The sequence below is a fragment of the Odocoileus virginianus genome, chromosome 14, assembly GCF_023699985.2.
Source record: "Odocoileus virginianus isolate 20LAN1187 ecotype Illinois chromosome 14, Ovbor_1.2, whole genome shotgun sequence".
Lineage (NCBI taxonomy): Eukaryota > Metazoa > Chordata > Mammalia > Artiodactyla > Cervidae > Odocoileus > Odocoileus virginianus.
Window position 1 is genome coordinate 57483099 of NC_069687.1, and position 20145 is coordinate 57503243.

Sequence of the window (20145 nt, forward strand, 5' to 3'; positions counted from 1 at the left end):
CTCTAGCCCACATTCATCCATATTCCATTTTTCCCATAGAAATGATTTTATGAAACTACTAGCTAAAGCTCAAGTAGCCCAGGGTCTTCCCTAGTGGTCCAGTGGCCAAGACTCCACACTCCCAATGCAGGGGGCCTCGGTTTGAACCCTGGTCAGGGAACTAGATCTCACATGCTGCAACTAAAGATCTCACATGCCACAAGGAAGATCAAAGATCCTACATGCCACAACTAAAGACCCAGCACAGCCAAATAAATATTTTTTTAAAAATTTGAGTAACCCATGTCTTCAGCACTTCCCACACCAACTACTCCTGAGTCTCGTGTGCTAGCCTTTTCCTCTCCTAGCCTATAAAAGATGCATTTATAGACTCAGCATTCTTCTCCTTTCTATAGTCACTCCATCTCTAGATGATCTCATCCAATCCCAGAAATATCTTTATACTGACAACTCCAAAATTTATATCTTCAGCCTCACTCTTTCCTGAGTTCCTGACTCAAATAGCCAACTGTACACTCAGAATTTTTCTGGGCAATCAAATACAGCATGTCCAAAGGCTTACCCATCTCAATAGATGATTATCACCATCTGTCTAGTTATTTGAATCAAAAGCTTTGAACTCCTTCTTTACCCTTCCATTCCCTTCCTCCCAACATCCAATCCAATAATATATATCTCTGTCTCTCTGAAATATCTCCCAAATCCAACCTCTGGAACCATGTCTATGGCTGCCACCCTAGTTCATGTCATTAACATTTCTCATCTGGATTATTGTCATAGATGCCCAAATGACAATGAAATTCTGTCATTCATCTAGACATTCCTTTAGAATGATAAGCCTCATCAAAGAAGAAAAGGATAGCTTGACATGATGTGCATTTAATGGAACTCCACTGCTGTTGGAAGTGACGATCTTGTTCCTTCCTTTCCTTATGCACTCTGTACTTTCCTCCTCGTGAATCTCCCTCCATCTTCTAACTCTTTTACCTTTACTCTCCCTCTTCTCAATATCTTGTCTCTCTTCCTTTCCCTCTTGCTTAACTGAACAAGTAGGCACACATTATAGCGGAAAATGCTAGCAGTTACTTGTAAGCATCTCTTCCTATGGTCTATCATGGTGAAGGAGGTAATTATGACAGTCAGTTTATATTTCTGGCCCTCAGCTGCCTCATCTATTAAATAAAGAGATTATACAGATGGTCTCTGAGGTTCCTTAAAGGTCTAGAAATCTATGCAAGTTATTTATTGAGTAAAGAGCTATGTTCCATGTTCTTAAAAGTAGGTAGATTCAATATTTTATATTTCCCAGAGGGGAAAAAAATAAATTAGTTTTTTTAACAAGGTCTTCAATTGATCCTTTTCTATCAGGGGTCAGTGTACCTCTACTTATATCACGCAAGTCTGACAAATCTTTACTAAGAGGTTTTTTTCAAGCAGTCATGACACAGGCACAAGACAAGTCCTCCTCAAGCATGCTGCAAGGTCCTCTTGTACCATGGACTGTAACTCCAGCTCCTCCATCCAGGGAAAATCTCCAGCAAAACTGAAGTGTACAGACTCCTCAGGGATTTCCACAATCTTCAAATCACTAATCATTTGACACTACTTTGGTACAACATCCTAACCCCACTGACCTCAACTCCAGCCACATACATATCAATTTTCCCATAAAAAGATTTTATGAAATACTACTAAACCAAGTAGCCAGGTCTTCCTGTGTCCAGTGGCCAAGACTCCACACTCCAATGCAAGGGGCAAGTTGACCCCTATTAGGAACAGATCTCACATCACATACAAGGAAATCAAAGATCCTAATCCACATCAAAACCACCAGCAATAATATATTTTTTAAAAATTTGAGTAACGCCATGTCTTCACACATTCCACAAGCAACTAATCCTGAGTCTCGTGTGTAGCTGATACCTCTCCTAGCCTTAAAAGAATGCATTAATAATCACATTCTTCACCTTATAAACTCCATTCTAGATGATCTCTCCAATCCAAAAATCTTGAAATATGAAACTCCAATTTATATCCTCAGCCTCACACTTCCTGAGTCCGACCAATAGCACTACACTCAGATTTTCTGGCAATAATCAGCATGTCCAAAGGCTACCCACCAATAGATATATCACCATCTGTCAGTATTTGAATCAAAAGCTTGAACTCTTTTTACCTTCATTCCTCCTCAACATCCAATCAACAATATACTCGCTCATCAGAAATATCTCCAAATCCAACTGAACCATCTCTATGGCTGCACCCTATCATGTCATTAACATTCCATCGGATATTACATAAGCCCAATATACAATGAAATTCTTCATCATCTAGACATTCCTTAGAATGATAATGCCATCAGAGAAACAGGATGCTAGGGGTCAGTATCTCTCAATAGAAAAAATATATATATACACTTCTCCCTTGGTATAGTCTGAATGTTCAATATCTCTGTACTTATTTCTGTCTTTGGGCCCTTCTTGAGAAGTGGTTTCCAAAAAGAAGCCAATAGGCCATTTAATGTGAAAGTGAAGTTGCTCAGTCGTGTCTGACTCTTTGCGATCCCATGGACTGCAGCCCACCAGGCCCCCCGTCCATGTGATTCTCCAGGCAAGAGTACTGGAGTGGGTTGCCATTTCCTTCTCCAGGGAATCTTCCCGACCCAGGGATTGAACCAGGATCTCCCACATTGTAGGCAGACGCTTTTACCATCTGAGCCACCAGGGAATGCTTTTAATATGAAGGCTATCATTTATTAGGCACTTATTGTGTCCCAGGCTCTGGGCTAAGCCATTTTTAATTTAAACCTCAACACAAGTCTACATAAGGCAAGTATTTTATTATCACTCCTCTTTTACAAAATAAGAAGCAAAGGTGTGAAGAGGTAATCAAATTTGTGTAAGGGCACACAGCTAACAGATGGTGGAGCCAAAATTTGGACCCAGATCTATCTGACAACAGAGGCTGAGATGGTTAGATATCGCTGACTCAGGGGACATGAACCGGAGCAAACTCCAGGAGATAGTGAAGGACAGGGAAGCCTGATGTGCTGCAGTCCATGGAGCTGCAAAGAGTCAGACACAACTTAGAAACTGAACAACAACTATCTGACTTAAAAGTCCATGCTCTGGAAAACATATACACTACCATATGTAAATAGCGAACCAGTGGAAATTCGCTGTATCACTCAGGGAAATCAAGCTGGTGCTCCGTGACAACCTAAGGAAAGGATGGGGAGGGAGGTGGGAGGGAGGTTCAAAAGGGAGGGGACATACGTATACCTATGGCTGACTTATGCTGATGTACGGCAGAAATCAACACAATATTATAAAGCAGTTGTCCTTCAACTAAAACTAAATATTTTTTAAAAAAATAAACAAAAAAGTCCATGCTCTGAAAGATTATAATACTACATACCTCCCTCCTGAAACGCTGGACCCCCAAAGTCTATCTTTCAAGTCTCTGTAAACTCTTGTGACCTCTGATGTCCTGAGGGCAAAACCCTAGCCTCTACCTGACCCAACAACATCAACTTCACTGCAAGGATTTTAAGAGCAGAGACTCATAATTTCTCACAGTACTTAGTAATTACTTACAGATTGATCCTAGCTACGTGGACACTCAATAAACACTCTTGACTGAGGAAGGCCATGGTGAGAAGCAATGGACAAAGCTAGGATGGCCTAATGCAAGTTCTGGGGATGCAAAGTAAAAGTTTAAGATGAGATTGTGCTAGGAGTAGAGATATGGTCAGGTTTCTTATGAAGTTTAATTTCTCTGACCTCATTATCATTTGCAGAAAGTAGAGAGAGCTATTGATAGCCCTAGAGAACCGCTTTAGAAAATGGCTAAAAAAAAATGGTTTAATTAAGACTCTAGATATTTAAGTGGAATATCAGGTCAGCACATTTGTGAAAGTATTTCCTTTTTTAAAATGCTTCCAAAGATCTTCAGAAGTGGGAGTGCATTAGCATGGCCACCTCCTGAGCAACATCAGAGCAGAATCAGCTCAGGGAGTCCTTTGTACCTGAAGAATTTGTGGATTTCCCAGCCAAGAGAACCAATTGGCAGAATCTCTAAAACTCTGCCTCCATCCCTTCCCCCATCTCTAAGAGAACTGTGTTTGGGTAGGTAAATTCTCTTGCTGAAGCAGAGGGTTAAAAGGCACTTAGATGTCTTCCTGGGTCACTGGTTTGATGCTAATAAAAACATGACATTTTGTAGCACTGTGTGATGCCATTCAAATGTCCTTAACCCATCCTTGGGATTGGCTGTCTAAATTTCCTTAAAACCAAGAGTTTTAAGGGACTTCCCTGATGGTCCAATGGTTAAGACTCCACACTTTCACTGCATGGGGCTTGGGTTCCATCCCTGGTGGGGAAACTGGGATCCCACATACCACCCAGCCAAAAAAAAAAAACCAAGAGTTTTAGAAGGACAGAAAGATCCAGTCTACCCCTTGGGACGTTCTTCACTTAGAGAACTGTAACATGGGTGAAGAAACAGAGTGAAAAGGGTGAGTAGGTAGGCACGAGGTGATGAAGGTGGTGGGCAGGAATTCCCAGGGGAAGCCTACCAGCCACCAACAAAGATGAGCAGGGGCAACAGCAGAACAGATGTCTGAGAGGCTGAGTCTCCACAGAGACTGTGGGCATCAATCAGGACCAGGCCAAAGAAAGGGAGGGAGCTTGGAGAGAGGAAAAGACAGGGAAAGGCCAAGGTCCTGATGATTTTGTCCAGTAAGTGTTCAAGGTCAAAATCGTATGTGACCATCACCCTCACCTTGATGTTCCAAGCCTCTCCTTTCAGACTTATGTAACCTGGGAAAAGAGAGTTAAAAACATTGTCAAGTATCAGTACTATTATCTACAGATGATATTCTGATTCTGGGTATTTCTTCCTTCTGTTATACTTTCTTGGTAAGAACATTTGCACAGCCTATCTAAGATATGGCACCAATGGAGCCTATTTCTGATTTATAGTCAACTGCAATACACAACTAAAATAAAAGAACTTTACAAAAAGTAAGATAAAATAAACCAATGACAGGCATGGAATTCAGGTTAATGAACAGAGTTTTCTTCCTCTTTACTCAAGAAAAGTAATATTATTGGCTCTACACACCAAGAGAACATTAAACACTTTATCCATCCCATAGAACTCTCATTTTTTTCAGCCTTCTTTTTAAAACAAACTTTTAAGTCCCTATTTTCTCAAAAGTGTACCAAAACGTGACATTCTAAGCAATCATTGAGAAGTGTAAAGGAGAGTATAATCACTGTAATTAGCTCTGTTTATATACCAGACAGACTTATATTTCACTATAAATATTCCATATGAAAATCTTTGAAAGAGGACCAATTACACTGAGAGGTTTATCTACATGCCATTTGTCACAAGAAAAGAAAAAATATGCCACAGTTCCTATTTGAAAAAAAAAAAATTTCCTGGGATAGTGCAACATGGTACACTTACCAAAAAGGGGGAAAAAATGAGGAGGAGTCTTGAGCTAAAATAATAAAGTACATCATCTTTAAGCCGAAGGCCTCTTCCCCTGCAATCCCTGTCCTACCAAAAAACACAAGAGTACACACAAGAGGGATCCGGTTCACATCATCTTAATTCTAACACTAGTCCTGGTCACTGAGGGAACACCAGCCGAAACAGAAAAACCCCCTATCACATGTGCTCTGTGACAGGAAAAGTTCATTTTGTTCCTAACCTTACAGCTCAAAATGAAATTACTATTCGAAACTAAAATCTGTCTTACCCTTATAACTCTTACTTGGAATGTGCTGCATTCATTTTGTTCTTCCTCTGCAACTTGTCACATATTGTTAATCTTAGTTTTTAAGGGAAGAAAAACAAAATTTTTCAGTGTTCCTGTTTGCTTTTCTATCCTTTGTGCCTGCAAGGCTCTTGAATACAAATGTGGCCCTCAATCAAATTTAGCAGAAGAGTTTTGCATGAATTTTGATCATATATTAATGCATATATATGGAATCTATGCTTCCTTGGTGGTTCAATGGTAAAGAATCTGCCTGCAAGTCAGGAGATGCAGGTTCAATCCCTAGGTCAGGAAGATCCCCTGGAGAAGGAAATGGTAACCCACTCCAGTATTCTTGCCTGGGAAATCCCACGGACAGAGAAGCCTACAGTCCACGGGGTTACAAAAGAGTCAGACATGGCTTAATGACTAAACCACCACCACGGAATCTAGAAAGATGGTACTAATGAACCTATTTGCAGGGTAGCAGTGGAAACACAGACAAAGAGAACAGACTGTGGACATAGTGGGGGAAGGAGAAGGTGGAATAAATTAAGAGAGTAGCATTGAAACATACACATGACCATACGTAAAATAGATAGCCAGTGGGAATTTGCTATATGAGGCAGGGAGCTCAAACTGGGTGCTCTGTGACAACCTAGAGTCGGGGAATAGGGTGGGAGGTGGGATGGAGATTCAAGAGAGAGGGGACATATGTATACCTATGGCTGATTCATGTTGATGTATGGCAGAAACCAACACAGTATTGTAAAGCAATTATCCTTCAATTAAAAATAAATTTTTTTAAAAAGTTTTGCATACAATTTGCAATGCTAGTTATAATTTCTGTGATCTGGTCTTTCAGAGGCCCTAAAAGTCCTACTAATTAAATCTTGAAAATAATTTCCTTTGATCTAGGTATTTCTGAAAAAAAAAATATCCATGTGTACATGGTAGGTTGTCCTTGGAAATAGGGACAGGACTGGTAATCATTGGGATAGTCTGACCAGTTGTTTTCAGCCAGCATCTGTTCTGATAGATTACAGCTTCTATCATGATTGGTCACCTCAGCTGTTACATATTTTTTAACACACTGAATATAAGTTAAATAAAATCTTTATCAAGCTCAGCTATCAAGTGTTTCAAGAATAAACACATGATAAACTCACCTAGATAAAACTCACCTAGAGCAACATCTTGGAATGTGAAGTCAAGTGGGCTTTAGGAAGCATCACTATGAGCAAATTTAGTGGTGATGGAATTCCAGTTGAGCTATTTCAAATCCTAAAAGATGATGCTGTTAAAGTGCTATATTCAATATGCCAGCAAATTTGGAAAACTCAGCAGTGGTCATGGGACTGGAAAAGGTCAGCTTTCATTCCAATCCCAAAGAAAGGCAATGCTAAAGAATGCTCAAACTATCACACAAAAAATTGCAATCATCTCATACACTAGCAAAGCAATGCTCAAAATTCTCCAAGCCAGGCTTCAACAGTACATGAACCGTGAACTTCCAGACGTTCAAGCTGGATTTAGAAAAGGCAGAGGAACCAGAGGTCAAATTGCCAACATCTGTTGTATCATAGGAAAACAAGAGAGTTCCAGAAAAACATCTACTTCTGCTTTATTGACTGAGCCAAAGCCTTGACTATGTAGATCACAAAAAACTGTGGAAATTTCTGAAAGAGATGGGAATACCAGACCACCTGACCTGCCTCCTGAGAAATCTGTATGCAGGTCAAGAAGCAACAGTTAGAACCAGACATGGAACAACGGACTGATTCCAAATTGGGAAAGGAGTACGTCAAGGCTGTATACTGTCACCCTGCTTATTTAACTTACATGCAGAGTACATCACATGAAACGCTGGGCTGGATGAAGCACAATCTGGAATCAAGATTGCCAGGAGAAATATCAATGACCTCAGATATGCAGATGACACCACCCTTATGGCAGAAAACGAAGAAGAACTAAAGAGCCTCTTGATGAAAGTGAAAGAGGAGAGTGAAAAAGCTGGCTTAAAACAACATTCAAAAAACTAAGATCATGGCATCCAGTCCCATCACTTAATGGCAAATAGATGGGGAAACAGTGGAAACAGTGACAGACTTTATTTTCTTGGGCTCCAAAATCACTGCAGATGGTAACTGCAGCCTTGAAATTAAAAGATACTTGCTCCTTGGAAGAAAAGCTATGACCAACCTAGACAGCATATTAAAAAGCAAACACATTACTTTGCCTACAAAGGTACATCTAGTCAAAGCTATGGTTTTTCCAGTAGTCATGTATGGATGTGATAGTTGGACTGTAAAGAAAGCTGAACGCTGAAGAATTGATGCTTTTGAACTGTGGTGTTGGAGAAGACTCTTGAGAGTCCCTTGGACTGCAAGGAGATCAAACCAGTCAGTCCTAAAGGAAATCAGTCCTGAATATTCATTGGAAGAACCAATGCTGAAGCTGAAACTCTAATAGTTTAGTGACCTGATGGAGAGAACTGACTCACTGGAAAAGATCCTGATGCTGGGAAAGACTGACGGCAGGAGGAGAAGGGGACAACAGAGGATGAGGCAGTTGGATGGCATCATTGACTCACTGGACATGAGTTTGAGCAAGCTCTGGGAGCTGGTGATGGACAGGGAAGCCTGGCATGCTGCAGTCCATGGGGTCACAAAGAGTCAGACACGACTAAGCAACTGAAGAGAGCTGAACTGAAATACAACAGCCAAGACACGGAAACAACCTAAACATCCATCGACAAACGAATGGATAAAGATGTGGTTGTATGTACACAAGGGAGTATTACTCAGCCTCAAAAAAAAATGAAACAATGTCATTTGCAGCAACATGGATGGACTTAGAGATTATCATATTAAGTGAAGAATGTCAGAAAGAGGAAGACATACCATATGATATCACTTACATGTGGAATTTAAATATGACACAAATGAACTTACCTACAAAACAGATTCACAGACACAGAAAACAGAGTTGTGGTTGATAGTTGGGGGTGAGGAAGGGATGGATTGGGAGTCTGGGATTAGCAGATGCAAACTATTATATAGAAGATGGATAAACAGCAAGTTCCTACTGTATAGCACAGGAACTGTATTCAATATCCTATGATAAGCCATAATGGAAAAGAATATGAAAAAGAATGCACGTATACATATAAATGAACCACTTCACTGTACAGCAGAAATTAACACAACATTGTAAATCAATTATAAAATACTTCAATAAAATAAATTTTTTAAAAAGAATGAAACATATCTACCAGATAGCTGATTGATTCGCTCTGGGGTTAACTTCAATAGCAGTGTTAGTCGCTCAGTCGTGTCCTACTCTTTGTGATCCCATGGACTGTAGCCCTCCAGGCTCCTCTGTCCATAGGATTTTCCAGGCAAGAAGACCGGAGTGGGTTGCCGTGTCCTCCTCCAGGGGATCTTCCTGACCCAGGGATCGAGCCCATGTCTCTTATATCTCCTGCACTGACAGGTAGGTTCTTTACCACTAACTCCACCTGGGAAGCCCCTAACTTCAATAGAGCTTCATTAAAAGCCTTACAACATTAACTCCATTAAATAAGAAATAAATAGCAGCTTTCTGCTATTTAAAAATATTTTTCAAATATTTATTACTTGTTTATTTAGTGGCACTTGGCTGTGGCATGCAGAATCTTTTAGTTGCGGCATGTGGGATCTAGAACCCTGACCAGGGATTGAACCCGGGCCCTCTGCATTGAGAGCATGGAGTCTTAGCCTCTGGACCACCAGGGAAGTCCTACTATGTACCTCTTTAGGTACCATCACATTCACAGCATAGCTTTGGGCAAGACTTGTCTACATGGACTACCTTTACCACTTCAAGTTCCACTCACTCTTCCAACACTATCCCTCCCTATTGCGTCTCATCTCCTACTAGCATCTACTCCTATTGCTCGCTTGAAAGTGCTCTCATAATTTCCAGATTGCTTAATTAGTGGACCCTTTCCTGTCTTTATCTCAACTGATTTCTCCTCAGTGTTTCACCCTGTTGACCACTTCCTCTTTCTTGAAATTCTCTCCTCCCTGCGCCTTCTGTGATACTTTCTCTTGATTTTTCTCATATCTGCCTCAACCTTATAAACTTCTTTCTCCACAAACCCCTCTAACACTGGTGCTCCCCAGATCTTTGCTCTCCCCATACCCTCACTTAGGAATGCTTGTCTGCCTCTGTATCGATATGTAGTACTGCAAATGTACAAAACTAAACTGAACTTTTAAATCTTGTACTCGATCCACAACTCCTAGTTCAGCAATGACTCTACCAACCAACCTATCAACCAATCAGAAAACTAGCAATTATTCCTGACTTCTAATCCCCCTTTAGTTCCCATACTCATGAGCTCAACAGATAATTCCAGTCTCTTCTACCTTCATTTTATAAACTTAATCTCCCATACCTATTCCCTTGCCCTCTGTACAGCTTCAGTTCAGTCCCTAACATTTCTCCCATTTCTCCCCCATGGAAACATAGAGGAGCTTCCTAATGGGTCTCTTTGCTTTCCCTTTTTTCTCCCAAGTGATGCCATAATGATCTTTCTGAAATGACTCCATACACACGTGCATACACACACACAAATCTAGGGAATTCCCTGGCAGTCCAACAGTTAAGACTCTGTGCTTTCACTGCTGAGGTGAAACTAAGATTAATTTAACACTGCAACTAAGATCCTACAAGCTGTGTGGTATGGCAGAAAGAAAAATCTAGGATTTGCTTTTTCCTATAGACTCACATTGCTCTGTGCATAGCATCATCCTGACACTTATCAGCCTGTATTCTAATAAGTTGAGCTCTATTTGTGTTTTCTCAACTAGACTATCAGTCAGTTGAAGGCAGCTTCTAGTCTTAACGAACTTTTTGATACCATGCCTGATGTGGTAGGTGCTCAGTTAACAATTGTTGAATGAATTAATGGGAAATGCTACCAATATTAAATGAGAAGATTTTAGGAAATGAAAAGGGAAAAGTTTGGAAAGGAATATAGGCCCAAAGTTGCCTCACTGAGACTTTGCCATGAAAAGTGGAAGAAAGACAACACAAGGCTTTGTCACATTTTTGAATCATGCATCCTTTCAAGAATCTGATAAAAATTAAGGGCTCACATCACAGGATAAAATACACCTATACACATCACAGAGGATTCTGCACACAATTTCAGGGGTTCTCCCTACAGATGTCCCAAGGCTCCATAAATCTAAGGCAACACAGGGCAATATGTGGGATGGATCAGAGTTGGGTATGTCTAGAAAGAGAATTTGTTCCAGAAAAAAAGTTTTCCTACCTCACACATTACACTGAATGATATAGTAAATTCATTAAAAAGATAATTTTTAAACTATAAAATATTAGGGAAAATATTTTTATAATGTGGAATAGGTATAAAATTATGGATCCATAAAAGAAAGGACTGACAGATTCGATGACATAAACTTCTGAAAAATAAGACACCATGGATAAAGGGGAAAAAAGGCAAATTTCAAAATATGTAAAATATGTGAAATGTTGAAACTCCAAGTTATGCATAGCCAGAAAATACATAAGGAGTGACTATGAGAAAATAAAATAACACCACCACAGGGAAAAGAGAAGTGCAATGGAAAAGAATAGACGCTTCACAGAACAAATGCAAATGATCAATTAGTACAGGAAAAAGTGCATAACTTTTACTAATCAAGGAAATATAAATTAAGACAACCAAGTCATTCCTCTTCATCCACCACATTGGCAAAAATTAACAAGATTGATAATATACAGAGTTGCCAAGGATATAGGAAAAATGAATGTTCTCAAACACTGATGTTGGGAATGAAAATCAGTATTCTTTTAGGAAAGCAATTTGGCAACATCTGTCACTATGGTAAATACACATAAAATTCTACCCAGAAATTTTACCAGTAAGCCTCTCTTCTAGAGAAATGCTTGCAAGTGTGCACAAAGAAGCATAAACAAGGATATTCACTGAAGTACTGTTTATAGTAGAGAAAGCCAATGTCCACCTAAGGGAAACTGACACTACATTTTTTTAAAGTGTAGCTTATCTATTTATATTCTCTAAGACATAATGCTAAATCACAAGACAATGTATATAACATCCCATTTACTTAAAAAAATAGACCCTTGAATACATGCATATACTGGGGTATAAAAGGGCCATACATTTTAAAATACACCAAACAAAAAAATAAATAAAATACACCAAACACTGAGTACCTCTGGGAAGAGGAGTAAAAATCACAAGAAATGAGAAGTTAGGATGTATCATTTATTTAGTATTTTTTTAATTGTTTGAACATTTTGGAACCAGGATAAATGGAAGTGGAGCACATTTTTAAGGGACTATTCCATCGTACCGCCCAACTTCCTCATTCATTCTGGCCTCTGGAATATCTCACAATTTTGCCTAATTTCTACTGCCCACAAACACTTCATTTAATCCACAAATTGTACGCTCTCTCCTAGTCAACGCCAGAGCCAGTGGTCCACGTGGGCGGCTGTCACCAGCCTTGCCTCGCCGGGGTGGGAGTCTCATTACTCACCAGATGCAAAGTCATGGCTGCCTCATACAGAAACGAGGGACCTTGACCCTGTGTTCTGTTTTTGCTATTTATTTTGTTCTCTTTGAGGATTTTGCAGAGGGAACCATGATTTTGTATAAACGGGGAATGTTCAATGACAGGTCTATATTTGGCTGTAAGGTAAATGGTACTGCTTTCAGAACTTAGTGTGGGCTGTGAAAGCTGTAAGTTTATGAGAATGTTCTCATAACCCAATGGGAAACAGAAATGATAAAATAAGCCAAACTGCTACTAGTAGAGATCACTATGCTAGTAGCGTTGCCCTTAATCCCTCTCCATTGCAGGACTTAGTCATTCATTTCCCCTCTGGACTTCCTCAGGACAATCAGGTCCAGATACATAAGAGTTCTTTTCCTCTCACTCCTACTACCATGTTGCTTCTGTAGTTCTTGGAAGGCATGTTACTGACAATGCTTTAAAATGTCTGGTCCACCCCACCCACTCTTCTATTAATACTGTGGCCTCTTAATATTTTTTAAATAATACACACCCACACATACACACTTAGATAAGTGTTTCTGAGTTACTTGTCAATCAGCCTGATTTCCCCACATACTAACTCTTCTACTAAGAAAATCTGATTAAAAATCCTTATTATGGGACTTCGCTGGTGGTCCAGTGGTTAGAAGTCCACTTTCCAGTGCAAGGGACGCAGGTTCAATCCCTGGCTGGGGAACTAGGATCCCACATGCTGTGAAGCACCAAGCCTACAGCAGCAATGATGGACCCCCACATGCTCTGGAGCCCACACCCCACAGCTAGAGAAAAGGCCAGGCACAGCAGCAAGAAATCCCACGTGCCACAGTGAAGAGCCTGTGTCCCGAAGCTAAGACCCAATGCAGTCAAATGAATAAATAGATATGAAAAAGAAACACAGATTTTATTTTTAAAAATCTTATGATGTTCACATGGCTAATTCATTTCAATGTATAACAAAAACTACTGTAATGATGTAAAGTAATTAGCCTCCAACTAATAAAAAAAAAAAAACTTATGATGTTCAAAAACCTGAATATATGTCATGGAAACAAGAAGTATTGCAGTCATCTGTGTGGGGATTATGTCTCAACATTAAGGGTACCATCATTGTTAGCATCTCCTTTTATGAGGGAAAAAAACAGAGAGAGGTAAAGTCTTAGGTTCCCAGAAATCACTGCAAAATCTGAACCTGGAAATATTAACCAGGTCCATTTTCCCCCTTCCTGCCCACACAGGGCTCCAGCATATTCCCACCTCCCTGATAGCCCACAAGCTCAAGCCTGCACTGACGCTCACCAAAATATTCACTGGGTCTTGGCAAAGCATAGCTGATGGCCCAGGAAAGGAAGAACAGAGAACCTTAGGCTTTTCACCTTTGTTTCGCTTTCTGGACCTGAGCCTTTTCAGGGCAGGACATTGGAGGCAAGTGCATTAATGCAAAGGCAAACAGAAACGTCCCTTTCTCCACACTTATTGCCAACTGATGGTTTGTTTTCCTAGTCTACCCCATAAACACAGTTAAACCGGGCCCTGCTGGGGGGCACCCGGGAGGAAGGTGGGAGTCCTGAGTCGTGCTTGCCCAGGCTGCAAAGCTACCGTGATTCTAGTGACCCAGGATCAGATCCAGCTGGCCTAGTGCAGCTTTATGCCCGCCTCATCCACACAGGTCACTCTGTGTGGTACCTGTTATTATAAGTAATGCACCCACCCGCCACAGATTGTAATGCATCCCAGAAAGCAAATTACTGTCAATGATATGTTATATGACATTCCAGACCAAATTAGTCGGTTATTCATCTGAAGACCAACAAACTCAGCCTCTAGTGAACCATGAAGGAAAGGGAAAAGCATTGAACGATTATATAGATGTTCTGCAGTGAAGGGTTGGGACAGGACTGTATTGAAACCCTCTCCTTGGCATGGCAAAGCTGAGAAAGGTCTGGATAGGTCATTCAGCACACCTCCTGCCTCAGCCTGCTGCAGACTCCAGGGATCCATTAGCATCGCCCAACAGAACAAGAAAGATATATACCAAGAAAAAGCATGTCTTGTTACACATTTGACAGCTACATTTTTCCTAGGGCTACTCCACTGGAAGTAGAACAATATGTCAAGAATAACTTAGGAGAAGTTGAGAAAAAAAAAGTCCTAGGGATATGTAAGAAAGTTGGCGATGACACAAATAAATGAAGCAGTGTAAGACAAAAAGGCAGCTCTCAATAAGCTCAGACCACACCTCATCGGCCTCATATCACACAGGATACTCACCAGCTGATTCCCACACAGTAGCTGGCAGGTGAAGGAAAAACAGGATTTGGGAGCTTTTTGTTCTATTTCCATATTTCTAACTGTCTTAAGTCCCACCCCCTAGGTGGCTTAAACATTAACAGGCTGAAGCTATGCCCTAGCTTTACACTGGGGTGCTTATGCTCTTTGGCTTCCAAAGGACAGAAATAACTTCACTTAGGCTACCTCAAGCCGTGAGGGCTCGCGGTTCAGTTACACAGGTAACATGTGGCTTCTCCCTTTTCTATCTATCTGCCCCAATTCTCATCCTAAGCCCCAATATGGCTGGCTGATCCTCTCCATATTCCTCAGATGTCCCACCATAATCACTTAACTCCCATTGGTCAGAAGGGTTGCCTGTCAGCCACCCTACAAGCTCACCAGCCTATGAACTGGCTGCCTTTGAGTCAGGTGTCTACATCCGGTCCAATCATCAGGTGCCCGCCGCACATGATATGGTTTAGAGTACTTCTTTGGTCAGGGGCTATGAACCAAAGCAACTTTTTCCAGAAAAGAATGACCGGGGTTGGGGGGTGAGGTCTCAAGCACATGTCTTAGTCAAATTGCCACCAAAAGCTTAAGCAGAAATAAACCATTGATTTAGAGGCAGGGTCTTTAAAGGAGCAGGACCGGTTTCATGGGTTTACGCACAGGTGCACAAGGTCCCTACACTTAAAGGGCCCCACACTTAGCTTAACGCTCCTTTGTAGATATCTTGACATTCTTAATAATCTTTGAATAGGGGGCTCTACATTTTCATTTTGTATGAGGCCTTGCAAATTGTATAGCTATTCCTCTATAAGAGCCTCTGTTATAACAAGTGAAGGGAGTGTCATAGAACTAAATAATTTTGGATTCAAAGATTCTTCAGAGATCATTCACTCAAAATACTCACTTGAAAAACAAGAAAACTGAGTTCAAAGAAAGGCTGATTGCTTAATCATGATCCCACAGTGAGCACTGGCGGTGTCAGACTGGAAACAGATTCTTATCGCAAAGTCCAATCTTCTCACTACTCCACGTGGCAGGCTTCCTAGCAGAGAGGAGTGCTTGACAGTCAGGCTATTTTGCAAAAATATTTGGTAAACTATTTAGAAATCTCATTTTATGAGGCTGATATAAAAACACAAATGTCCATCTTTCCTTGTTCAATCTTGCATCCTATTTCCTCACCTATGACCTCCTCAGAACAGATTCCATTGACAATCTCCAGAATCTAAAATGAGAGCTGGGTCGAGGAATACAAATTAATAGAAACTCCTGGAGAATCATCTGATAACAGATATAAAAATTACAGTGTCCATATCCCTCACTCCACAATTCCATTTCTACATACAGTCTCACATATGCACTAATATTATTGCATACCCGAGACTATTCATTGTGGTGTTACTTATAATAGCATAAGATTGACAATCTAAATATCTATCAATATCACCAGCCCAGGCTGGATGCATGAGACAAGTGCTTGGGCCTGGTGCACTGGGAAGACCCAGAGGAATCGGGTGGAGAGGAAGGTGGGAGGGGGGATCAGGATGGGGAATACATGTAAATCCATGGCTGATTCATGTCAATGTATGACAAAAACCACTACAATATTGTAAAGTAATTAGCCTCCAACTAATAAAAATAAATTAAAAAAAAAAAGGAAATAAATATCTATCAATAGGAAACTGGTTTAAATTTATATATACATATGCATATAATATGTATATAAGTCCATGCACACATATGCATATATATATGATACTATGTTCATGCAACAAAATATTACATAGCTCTTAGGAAAAAGAGGTTAATTTATATTTACTAATATGGAACAATATTTAACATACTGTTTCACAAAAAAACAAGATATAAAACAGTATACAGCATGCTTCTGTTTGTGGGGGGAAAGGATAAAGAAGTCCCCCCACCCAGATGCCTGAAACCACAGATAATACCAGACCCTTTGTATACTATGTTTTTCCTATACATTCATGCCATACATACTATAGGTATGTATGTATAAAAACAATGATAAAGATAAATTAGGCACAGTAAGAGATTAACAACAATAACTAATATAATTATTCTAACAACATATTGAAATAAGTTATAATTATAACAACATATTGAAATAAGTTATGTGAATGTGGTCTGCACTCTTTCTTTCTTTCTCTCTCTCTCTCTCTCTCTCTCTCTCCCCCCCAAAGTATCTCATTGTATAAGTGTAATGCCTTAAAGGAAGCGCTTTACAGCATGCCTGAATTGCCAGCATCGCTATCCTTGCACTCTGGGCCCATTATTAAGTAAAATAACATGAGCATTGCAACCCAGCAACAGTTACTTCATATCAAGATGGCTGCTAGAGTGGATGCGATGATTCACGTCCCACATGGAACAGAGGGGATAGCGCAAGATTTCAGCACACTACTCAGAACAGTGCACAATTTAAAACTTACAAATTGGGAGTTCTCTGGTGATCCAGCAGGGACCAGCTGCCAGTGCAGGGGACCCAGGTTCAACCCTGTATCCCTGGTTTGGGAAGATCCCACACACCAGAGAGCAACTAAGCCCACGCACCCATGAGCCCTAGGGCCCATGGTCTGCAACAAGAGAAGCCACTGCAATGAGAGCCTCTGCGCCACAGCTAGAGAGTAGTCACCTGGCTCTCCACAGCTAGAGAAAGCCTGCAGGCAGCAATGAAGGCCCAGGGCAGCCAAAAATAAATAAACACATAAAACTTATGAATTGTCTTATTTCTTGAATTTTCCATTTAATATTTTTGGACCTCAGTTGACCACAGGGAACTGAAACTTCAGAAATCAAAACCACTGATAAGGGGGAAAACACCATTGTATTTAGTTATATATCCTACAATTACACAAACATATGTTGGAGTATTTGTACTCTCTAGAAGTACATTCAAAACAGAATGACTGCCTTCAAGGAGACTCAGGGATATGAATGTGGGGAAGATTTTTATTCTATGCCCTTTTGTTCCCTTAAAATGTGTACTATTGGCATATCTTTTCAAAAATTGATTAGCTATAAATTAGGAGGTTGGGATTAACCCATATACACTAGTGTGTATATAAAACAGATAGCCAATAAAGGCCTACTGTATATCACAGGGAACTGTAGTTAACATTTTGTAATAACCTATAAGGGAAAAGAATCTGAAAAAGAACATAAATATGTATGTGTGTATATAACTGAGTCAGTCTGCTGTACACCTGAAACTAATATAACATTATAAATTAACTGAACTTCAATAAAATAAAATAATTAGTCCCATTAAATGAGTGTCTGAAAGAGGACCCCATACTGCCAGTATTGATTCATGTCGACAACAGTGGCTTCTCTCGTAGCTCAGTAAGTAAAGAATCTGCCTGCAGTGCAGGAGACCTGGGTTTGATCCCTGGGTTGGTAAGATCCCCTGGGGAAGGAAATGGAAACCCACTCCAGTATTCTTGCCTGGAGAATCCCATGGACAGAGGAGTCTGGTGGGCCACAGCCCATGGGGTCTCAAAGAGTCAGACATGACTATGACTAAACCACCACAATAGTGAAAATCACACTATTGCTTTCTTGTTTACTAAGGCTTTTGCTAAGATCTTTTATTGAACTTATAGACAAAGGAAATTATAAGTAGTTACATCAAACTGGAAAAAAAAAAAAACACAATTCTCGCTTTTCCCCCTCCTTTGCTCTATATAAAAAGAAAAATCTGAAAAGTTTTCAAAACCTGCTTAATCCATTGCCTGTTTAGTCATTGGCACAGCTGTGTGACACAGTGGAGAAAATGAGAAATGTTCCAACTCTTTCTTTGGAAATTTGCCAATACCCTCTCCAAAGTGTCCTTCAGAACATCCACTGATGTTTTACCAATGCACCTACCAATCATGTTGCTGAGCACTTTAACAAGCGCTTTACTTTGAACCAAAAGCACAAAGGGGGACTCAAGCCTCAGTACTGCCCTCGTTCACCAGAAGTACATTTTCCTCAGTGGCAGCATAAATGGTGAATTTAGTTCTCCAAGTGAGCCCAGTTCCCTTGGGAAAACCGATTCCTAGTTAAGGAGCAAAGACAAGGGAGAGTCCCCCCTCACCCTCGTATTCCCTATTCTTCCACTTCACATGGTCTACATTTATGCAGCCCACATGTAGTGGATCAAGAATGGCTGCAAATTCTTGACACACCTCTCCTTGGGAGGTAGGATCTGTTTCCACTCTTCTAGATTCTGGGTTGCCCTGTGACTTCTCTGACCAGTGGGATAGAGCAGAATTGGTGCCATACCAAGTCTGAGTCCAGTCTTTAAGAGACTGACTGTCTCCTCCTTTTCCTTTCAGAGTCCTAAGCAAGGTACTGAGTAAAAGTTCAATTGCCTTCCTAAGGAGAGCAGGTGGAGATGCCAAAACAACGTGGAGAGGGAAGAAGGGCCAAAGCCATTCCTGTCAAGACATCAAGCACATGGAGAAAATAATCTGAACCCTCAGCCCACACCAGCCACCAACTGCAGAGCACCAAGTAACCTGTGTCAGTGCCGGGTGGAGCGGAAGAGCCACCTAGCCAAGCACTGCCCGAATTCCTGACCCACAGAATTATGAGATAATTAAATGCATCAACACGTAACCAGACTACCACGCTATCAGCTAATAAACACTGACATCTTCAAATAGTTCATACTCAAAATTCAGTCTTTCCTAAATTACCTCAAAATGATAGTTATCTCATGCCAGGCAACCACCACTACTGGGAGAAGGAGCCAGGTCCAAGTTAAGAAAATAGAACCATCTCCTCCCCTAGCATCTCTTCCTACAATTACTAGAGACGAATCTACATGGCCAAGGTGAAGGGCCATCATCTGTCACTGAGGACTCCAGAGACCACAGGCCACAGAGCCTGAAGTTTGCCAGCTCGCAGAGGATCCCCATCACTGAGGGTATCGTCTGACCAACCCTATCCATGGCACTGCTCTACCAAACCCATGTTCATGACTTTACGGCGGTCACATGTGGCTGTTCTTGGAGGTGGGATGAGAACCAGATTCTCTTACTGCAGCCCTTGCCCTTCCAGGCTGAGCCAAGAGGAAAAGCCAAGTCTTGGAAGGAGAGATTCCTGGATTAACTTCCCCAAGCCACAGCGACTGGCAGTTGCCACCTACTCCAGCCCATGTGCCTGTTCTCACCCACCCACAGGGTTGCCAAGGCCTGAAGGAGGTGGCTCTGTCAGAAACCATAATTAGGGATTTCATCATATTCTTTAGCTCCCTGAGAACAAATTCTTCCCTAGAGCATGCAAATCTATTGTTCAATTTCAAACACCCAAATGACCTTCAAACACATTGTTGGGAATACATTAGGTGGAAAAGTAAAGACACCACCTCTTCTGAATTACAGACATGGTCTTGAAATGCAGATAAGGGCATTTCTAAGGTTGAAGCAAGAATGAGAGACTTTAAAACAACATGATGAAGGAATACAATGAGACTGACAAATATAACTTAGCAGG

The 20145-nt window shown here is 40.8% G+C and overlaps 1 long non-coding RNA gene across 1 annotated transcript in view; it reads left to right on the plus strand.

Moving 5' to 3' along the window:
* The window catches only part of LOC139038200 (uncharacterized), a 77669-nt gene extending 58302 nt beyond the window's left edge, over positions 1–19367 (plus strand). The window contains exon 4 of the long non-coding RNA XR_011491126.1: positions 18984–19367. This is a non-coding gene — a long non-coding RNA (uncharacterized lncRNA). The remainder of the gene's footprint in view (positions 1–18983) is intronic.
* Positions 19368–20145: the final 778 nt, after the last annotated feature.